The sequence below is a fragment of the Quercus suber genome, unplaced genomic scaffold (genome assembly GCF_002906115.3).
Source record: "Quercus suber isolate HL8 unplaced genomic scaffold, Cork oak 2.0 scaffold_70, whole genome shotgun sequence".
NCBI classification, from domain to species: Eukaryota; Viridiplantae; Streptophyta; class Magnoliopsida; order Fagales; family Fagaceae; genus Quercus; species Quercus suber.
Window position 1 is genome coordinate 491,057 of NW_027069535.1, and position 8,477 is coordinate 499,533.

The window sequence follows — 8,477 nt, forward strand, 5'->3', positions numbered from 1 at the left end:
AATAGGGTCACTAAAAACAATAGCATATGAAGTGTTGCACTCAAACTCTGTAGAAATTCTGTGTTTGCAAGAAAAATCACATATTGGATTTGTATACTTTTCCCTTATAATAATGTTCAATCCAATTGATTGGTCATCTTTCAAACTTCTATCATTTGATAAATGGCATTAATTATCTTCCACCCAAAGAACAAGATTTCTCTTTCTCTGGAATATCGTACAGAAAATTCCAACCTATTATTAAATATCTGTTAAAGAAAACCGTGAGTTGTGATCATGTGATGGCACATGTCCATATTTAGAATTACGTTTTCACATAAAACAATATCACATGGGGAACAAAATCCTCTCAATTTCAAGTTTGCTCCATTTTGTCCATTTCAAAATTAAGATTTTATTTTTTTCGATTATTTAACAATGTATACACTATCATGTTATTTAAAATTTTAAATAATATAACTGTTTGTAGTTTGTACATCTTTATTTTTCAAATATAAATAGGGTCATTAAAAACAATAGCATATGAAGTGTTGCACTCAAACTCTTTAGGAGATCTGTGTTTGCAGGAAAAATCACATGCATATTGGATTTGTATACTTTTCCCTTATAATAATGTTCAATCAGATTGATTGGTCATCTTTCAAACTTCTATCATTTGATAAATGGCATTAATTATCCTCCGCCCAATGAACAAGATTTTTCTTTTTCTGGAATATCATACAGAAAATTCCAACCTGTTATGCAATTTCTTTTCTAGTGTAAAACAATCACTAGTTTGTTGGGAAATGTTAGTTTAGTCCAACTGTTGTCAATTTTAGAAAAAAAGCAATTTTTATGGATTTACTACTTGTTCAAGAAATACGTCTTTGACATTCCTAGACTAATAGAATTACCAATTACACAGAGAGCTGGGCGGCAAATAAAGAGTAGGTTCATGTCTCCCTCAATCTCAATCCCAATTACGTACATGGACACAGTCAAATATCACCCCCAACCTTCTCATTTTGCCCTTGAACTTCGACCTTCACAATTTTGTTACGTGCCGCTTGAACTTCTTTTCTATCTACTTCATTAGCGACAAAAATATGAAGACACCACAAACTTCGTAATATTTCTCCAAAAAAAAAAAAAAAAAGGTTATAATTGATATATAATAAAAGTGATATTAGTGCCTAAATTAATCCTCACATTAATAATTTGTAAAAAAAAAAAAATATGAAATTTATTGTGGTTATAACATTTTTTTTAGAGAGTTTTAATCTATGACGTCCACTTCTGATAATAGTTATTTATTATCAGATCAAGACACCAATCGGTTTTTAGTGTAGGCGAAAATTGAACTCTAAATCTCTTATTCAACTATAAAAAATTTTCTATTTGAACTAGCTGGAATTCATCTATAAAATTATTATTGTGGTCGTAACATGGTTGTTCTATTAAGCACTTAAGGTAGTTTTTTTTTTTTTGGTATAACTATATATAGTTGTCTACGATGTTGACTAATTGGTCTTTTTTTTTTAAATTTTTCTCCACCTTCGTGTCTCTTCCTTTAATTTTTTTTAAAAAGCTAATATCAACCTTCCAACCTTCACGATTTAGTGCCTTCAAAAAGTAATTTTGTTGTACATGAATACGCCTGCTATATAAGAGCCTAAACCAACTCACAATTCTTATACTTCAAATCCATCACAAACAATAGTATACAATAATATGAGTCGCTCCAAGGCTCATTCATGGGGGACAATACCCTTTTCATGGGAAAATAAGCCTGGGGTCTCCAAGGTTACACAACAAGAGTGCCCTACAAAAGGTGACTTTGTGCTCAAGCTACCACCCCCTCCTTGTCCATCATCAGAAACTGCTAGGACTAATTCAGTCCATGATTTCCAAATCCCTCTCCCTCCTTGTGCTTTCCATCCTCCTTCAAGAAGTTCTTCCAAAAAGGGACTTAGAAAGCAAGAAGACCCTTTTCTAGCTGCCTACAAGGAGTGCACAAAGAGCATTAGAAATGGTAAGTCTGTTAAAAATGATGTTGGGTTTGGGTTCAGGAAGAACATGCTTGATTTCTCGTGCAAGCGCTCTTGCAGTGTTCGGGATGATAGTTTAGTGAGGATCTCTCAGCTTCCATTTGAGAGAGAATGAAGAGCTCCATAAATGAAGTTTGACATGTTCATCAATATATCCAAGAGTGGTTTGTTTTTGGCTCTTCTTGTTTGTCTGGTTTTTTACTTGTATCATGACAAATGGCGATGACAATTTTCAGATCATAAATTGCGTATATATATTTTTCTTGTGTATGTTCATGTGTTCTCTTTATTAATTTTAAAGGAACACAACTAAAAAAAGTTGTCTACTTAAATTAACTCACAAGTGGCCAGGTTAGATTTAAACCAATTTGTGACTATAAAATGACCTTTAAAGGTGTTTGTTCCAAATTTGCCTCATTAAAAAGTCATATAGCTTTCAAAGTAATGTAATAAGCACTTATTAGCCCATAGTATTGTTCATCCTTAGTAATATGATTTTTTTCCCCTTTCTAACCGAATATAAAGGACAAGTGGATGACAATTGTAGACATTGATCCCATCTCCAAAGGGAAAAATCATCTAATAGGACGATATCATGAGATATAAAACAAGGCTTGTATGTTTTTTCCTTTGATTTATTTAGTTTGTAAATGTGATTTCTATTCTTGGTTAGAAAAAAAATTCAATAAAATATCTTTTAATTCTATAACTATTATGACTGTTAGGTTAAGATAGCTTGATCCCGGTTAATTAATTCAATTACCCAAGTTAATTAATTAGGTCAAATTACATGCAAATCGTAGAGGCACTAACAAATTACTAAATAAACTAAATGCAGTGGAAATTAATTTGACATAGTGATTTGTTGACAAATAAGAAAAACATCTCGCAAGGCCAAAACTCCACCGGGTAATTTTAAAGTCATCACTCCCAAAAATTCACTAATCAATAATCAAGCGATTACTACCTTAGCATATCCCAAAGTACCAACCTACAATTAAACTTTTGTTCCAATACCCAATTGGACTTGTTTTTGTAGTAGCCTTCTTTCCTTTGTTTCACAAATCTTCAATCTGTGACTAACCCTTTGCACAAATTCTAGTATGTGACTAATTCTAGCAAATTAAATAATTGTTGTTGGCTGCAAAGTTTTTCACTTCATAAACGATGAAGATTAGAAAGCACTTGGTTACAAAACTTTATGGCGTACAAAAAAAATAGCTTCTCACAGAGAAAATTAAACTTTTGGTATCTGTATCCGTGTATGATGGCTTTTAAAATAAGTCTTATATGTGTCTAGAATTATAAGAAAAGAAACCCTAAACAAATACATCAACATGGGTTGAAATTTAGATCTGGAAATTTTGAATTCGTAAAGCTTGATTGATCGAGTTTGTGTCGAGTTGCCCAGTAAATCTCGATAACAACTTTTTGTTGAGCTATCTGTCAAGTTTCAGTAAAATAGCTTTTCTCCACTTGTTTCTTGGATTAATCTTTATGTCTTTAATACAACCACTTGATATGTATCAAACCCAACTTAGATCTACCAAATTTACAAGTAAAGTGCGTTTTGTTAAAGGATTAGCCAATTACATAGAAAATATTACCCTAACAATGACTAATTAAGAATCAATAAGATTGGTTAAGTCTACACTTGAAGTACAATAACTCGTTACAATTTTGAGACTTTACAACATGGATCAAACATTAATGCTAAATATTGAGGTCTCTTTTTTGCTTCATGGTCACTTGGTAGTCCCTCGTTTATTCCTAGACGTCTACTTGGAGGTCATAACGTAAGAGAATAGACTACAACATATCCTAAACCCAAGTCAAATATCTACATAGCATGGAGTTTTTGCCCAAAATTTTCTCGCACCTAGTGGATTGAAATTTGAACTCATGGTAAATATATATATATATATATAATTTTTTTTAACTTCATAATTGGGCTTATGGCTCTTAATTTTCCTATATTATGGGATGGACTCGCGACATGTGTTTCTCTTATATCATGGATTAGGCTCAAGGCCCATAATTTCTCCTCAATAGATCAAGGTTCATGACACACATTATTTCTCTGATCTCTTCATAAAATGAGTTTCCCAAATAAAATTAATATTTACACAAAATGGGGTTTGGAGGAAAACAACTTAACTACTAGACAACTAAAAAGTTTGGACAAAATTATGAGGCTCACACATGCTTCTCATTAAAGACCCAAACTCTATTGGGTGAAGTGTCACATTTGGACCAGAGACAGCACAACTCTTTAAGCCCCACTCCATTAAAAGACAAAACCCTAAGACAATTTGCAAAGTTTTAAAAAGTTTGATGCAAAGGATTTAAAAAGTTTTAAAATTAAATTAACTTCAATGTAACTTGGCTATTCAAATTTCACGTCATGCACAACGGGCAATAACTTTAAGTATTGTAAACAAACTTATTAATTTGTTAAACTTAAAAGCATTTCATGGTGTAGACAAAGTATCTCATGCTCCCAATCAATGTGCCCCTCTCACAATAGTATTTTTTTTGTGGACCTATCTTCCCCTCCTCGTAATTATATAAAATACTGTAATGTTCAAATGGAGGGTACACCAAATATAGTAAAAGAAAATTTAAAATAACATTAATATAAGTAGCCAAGAAAATTTAAAATAACATTAATATAAGTAGTACAATCAGGCATGACAATTAAGGAGATAACAAAAAATGATGACTTTAGTAGATTAAAATAGCAAAATATATATATATATATATATAACCAACTGTAATTGATCTCATAATTAAGTAGCAATAGCTTTTTTTTTCAAAATTTTGAGCTTAATTAAGGTTTTATTGTTATTGTTAAAATACAATCGTGTGAAACTAAGGTGACCTTATAGGCTTTCTAGCCTAGAGTGAGCTCTTAGGAATGTGCAATATGTTGCAAATACAAACACTTCAGTTTGAATTGTGACATTGCAGACGTTTTTTAAATTTCTATTTACAATTGCTTTAGTCAATCATAACTGCTGCCCATTTTATTAGTATATGTGTAGGTTTCGAATACATTGCGAAGAAGCCAAAAATCAGTTGGAATATTTTCTTATTTTGAAACAAATTTCTTGATTTGCCATTGATATAAACATTTGCTACTAAATTCAAACAATAGAAAGATTGAATATTCTACTAAAATTTTCAAACGAAATGTGATCCCACATCATCTATTTCTGTCGTTTAATTGCCTACAAACTAATTAATCAAATACCACCTTCTTCTCCAAGCAAATTTCTTCTTTACATGAATATTTAAATCACTTGTCTACCTCTTTCTTCTTTGACTATCTCCAAATTTAAATCAATTTTATACATAATCTTTTCTATCTTTCACGCATTTCATGCGTGTGCTCCAAGCCTACTATACCATATAACCAACGATATGCCTCAAGGCATCTCAAGCTCAAAAATTGTTAGAGAGAGTAAGGAGCTATAATGTCAAGTGAAATTGTGTCTTCAAATCTCACCATTGATGCTTATGAATATCTTCAGATTATCAACAATTCAGATGGCACGATCACACGTAACCCCAACAGATATCCAAACACCTTAGCTACACCTAATCCAGACCACACCACCCTCGTTCTCTCCAAAGACATCCACATCAACCAATCAAATAACACTTGGGTTCGAATATTCATACCCCAAAACACACCGGATACTTTCTCAAACAAAAAACTATCCCTCTTGGTGTACTACCGTGCGGGAGGGTTCATACATTGTAGTGCAGCCTCAACAATTTTTCACAATTTTTGCACAAAAATTGTGATTGACCTCCACATGGTCATTGCATCAGTCGAGTATCGGCTCGCTCCAGAGCATCGACTGCCAGCTGCATATGATGATGTTGTGGAAGCGTCGCACTGGATCAAAACCACCCATGATAAGTGGTTGAAAGAGTATGCTGATTTCTCCAACTGTTACATTATGGGAAGTAGCTCAGTAGGTAATATAGCCTACCACGCAGGACTACGTGTAGCTGCAGAAGTGGACCATTTTGAGCCGTTGATGATGATCAAAGGGTTGATATTGCACCAACCATTTTTTGGTGGGACCCAGAGAACTGGGTCAGAATTGAGGTTGGTCAATGACCCTAGGCTGCCCCAAAGTGTACTTGATCTGATGTGGGACATGTCCTTACCAATCGGGGTTGACCGTGATCACTAGTATTGCAATCCAACGGTGATGGGTGGGTCAGAACTCTTGGACCAGATCAAACGGCTGGGGTGGAAGGTTTTGGTAACTGGCTGTGATGGGGACCCACTAATTGATCGTCAAATTGAGCTGGTCAAAATGTTGGAGGCAAAGGGTGTACAGGTAGTGGGTCATTTTAGTGTAGGAGATTATCATATGGTGCATGTCACTGATCCCTCCAAGGCTGAGGCACTGCATGCAGTGCTTAAAGGATTCATATTTTCTTAGGTGGCTACTTAGAAATGATAGCTGGTGGTGTTAATTTATTAATGATTGCTTTCAGTTAATACAAAAATCAACAAAATCTGGCTTATAGCTCATAAAAATAACCAAATAAAGCAATTTGTATGTTTATGTTAATTTAAAAAAAAAAAAAAAAAAAAAACCTTATGATTTCTGTCATTGGTATTATTATGTTGAGAATTTGTTTGGATTTCGAATTGTTATACTGAGCATCATCTTTTTCTTCTTTTAATGTAAAAGGTGAAGAATCAATATATACAAGTCAATTTTACAAATTTCACTGATATAGTATTTGTTTAAGTTTGGAATAAATGGGATTTATTTGGAAATAATTTATATTTTAGGGAAAAGAATAACAGGGGAAACATTCTGATCTATGTCAATTGTCACTATGCATGAATTTTAGTTGGGCTAGCCCAAGACTGGTATGCCCATCAGTCCATGCCCAAATAAGAACTATGGTTAGTCTTTTTCCAAGTGTAGAAATGGGTTTACCTAGGCTGAGTAAGTAACCGCCCCACGCACCCCTCCCCCAACACCCCCCCCCCCCCCCCCCCCCCCCCCCCCCAAAAAAACACAAAAAAAGAAAAGAAAAGTGATATATATCAATGCTCTCTGCAAAGTGCAAAATGTCTAAATAACTTCTAAGTTTTGTATGTGCACAACCTACGAGACTTATATCTTACTGACATGTGGACACATGAGATATCATCTCCTAAATAACAAGTCCTCTTTCTAGACTTCTATTCTTAGCAATGAAAAAAAAAAAAAAAAATCTTAAATTGCTTCTACACACACACAAGTGTGGCACCCACATGTCAATGATACATAAGTCTCATGCACCAGGCACAAGAGATACCGTCTCCTAAATAATAAGTTTTCTTTTTAGACTTCTATTCTTAGCAAAACAAAGACACCCCCCCCCCCCCCCTCCCCAAGATGTATGAGTCTCTATTTGGTTTGGACTAAGGAAAACTGGAAACCATGCAAGACTAAGTGATGGGCCTACCTTGGAAAACTGGAAACCATACAAGACTAAGTGATGGGCCTACATTGGGCTCAATCGTGGCATCTTGCTAGACTACCCATTGTGTAGTCCATTTATTTATTTAATTTTTTTTGAGAGAGTTTCAACCTATAGCATCCGCTCCTGATAATAACTTTTTACCATTAGACCAAAATATCTAACCGGTTTTTGGTGTAGGCGGGGAATGAATTTCATATCTCTTAATCAACTATTAGAAACTTTATTAGTTAAGCTAACTGGAACTCATATTTATTTATTTAAAAAAAAAAACTTGTTAAAAGAATTAAGGGGGAAGTCCCACCCCAACCAAAAAATATATGTATATAACCTATATTTTTATTTAATGTGCCAAACGAAACAACACCTTTGATCTACTATATAACTCTCAAGCTTGTTTGTTACAAATAGTATCTTAAATTCTTTTAGGATCTTTGCATTTACAAACAGCATCTTAAAATCTTTTGGGATCTTTGCATAATTGAAGTAATCTTCTAGATCAATGATTCAATCTATGAAAAGTCTTCTTTATATGATATACCAATAATACCATTCAATCATGGAACATCATTGAAATTAAGAACATGTGGATATATAAGTTGGCCATGAGCTCAATCCTTCGTACACGTATGCCTACCATCTCCATGATCTTTCTTACCTTTCAAACATGGATAAATGAGTATGTCAGGAATCTCATAGGTTCCATGGGTTAATCCTTGTTTGTTAGCGTGACTCGCTACCTTAAGGTTCTACATCCCACGATCACCAAAAATAAGTGGTTCCTTTCATCTTGATCTTTTTCTATATCACAATACTAACAAGTTCTAATACCACTTTGCATAAAACATAATAGCATGAAGATATTATATCTTATTCTAGCTAGATGCGAACTCTTAAAAAGAAAATAAATTTTATTTGAATACGAATTATTATTTTCATTTTACTAAC

The 8,477-nt window shown here is 33.6% G+C and overlaps 1 pseudogene; it reads left to right on the forward strand.

Moving 5' to 3' along the window:
- Positions 1 to 4,951: 4,951 nt before the first annotated feature.
- Positions 4,952 to 6,759, forward strand: LOC136067412 (carboxylesterase 1-like; annotated as a pseudogene).
- The last annotated feature ends 1,718 nt before the right edge of the window (positions 6,760 to 8,477 follow it).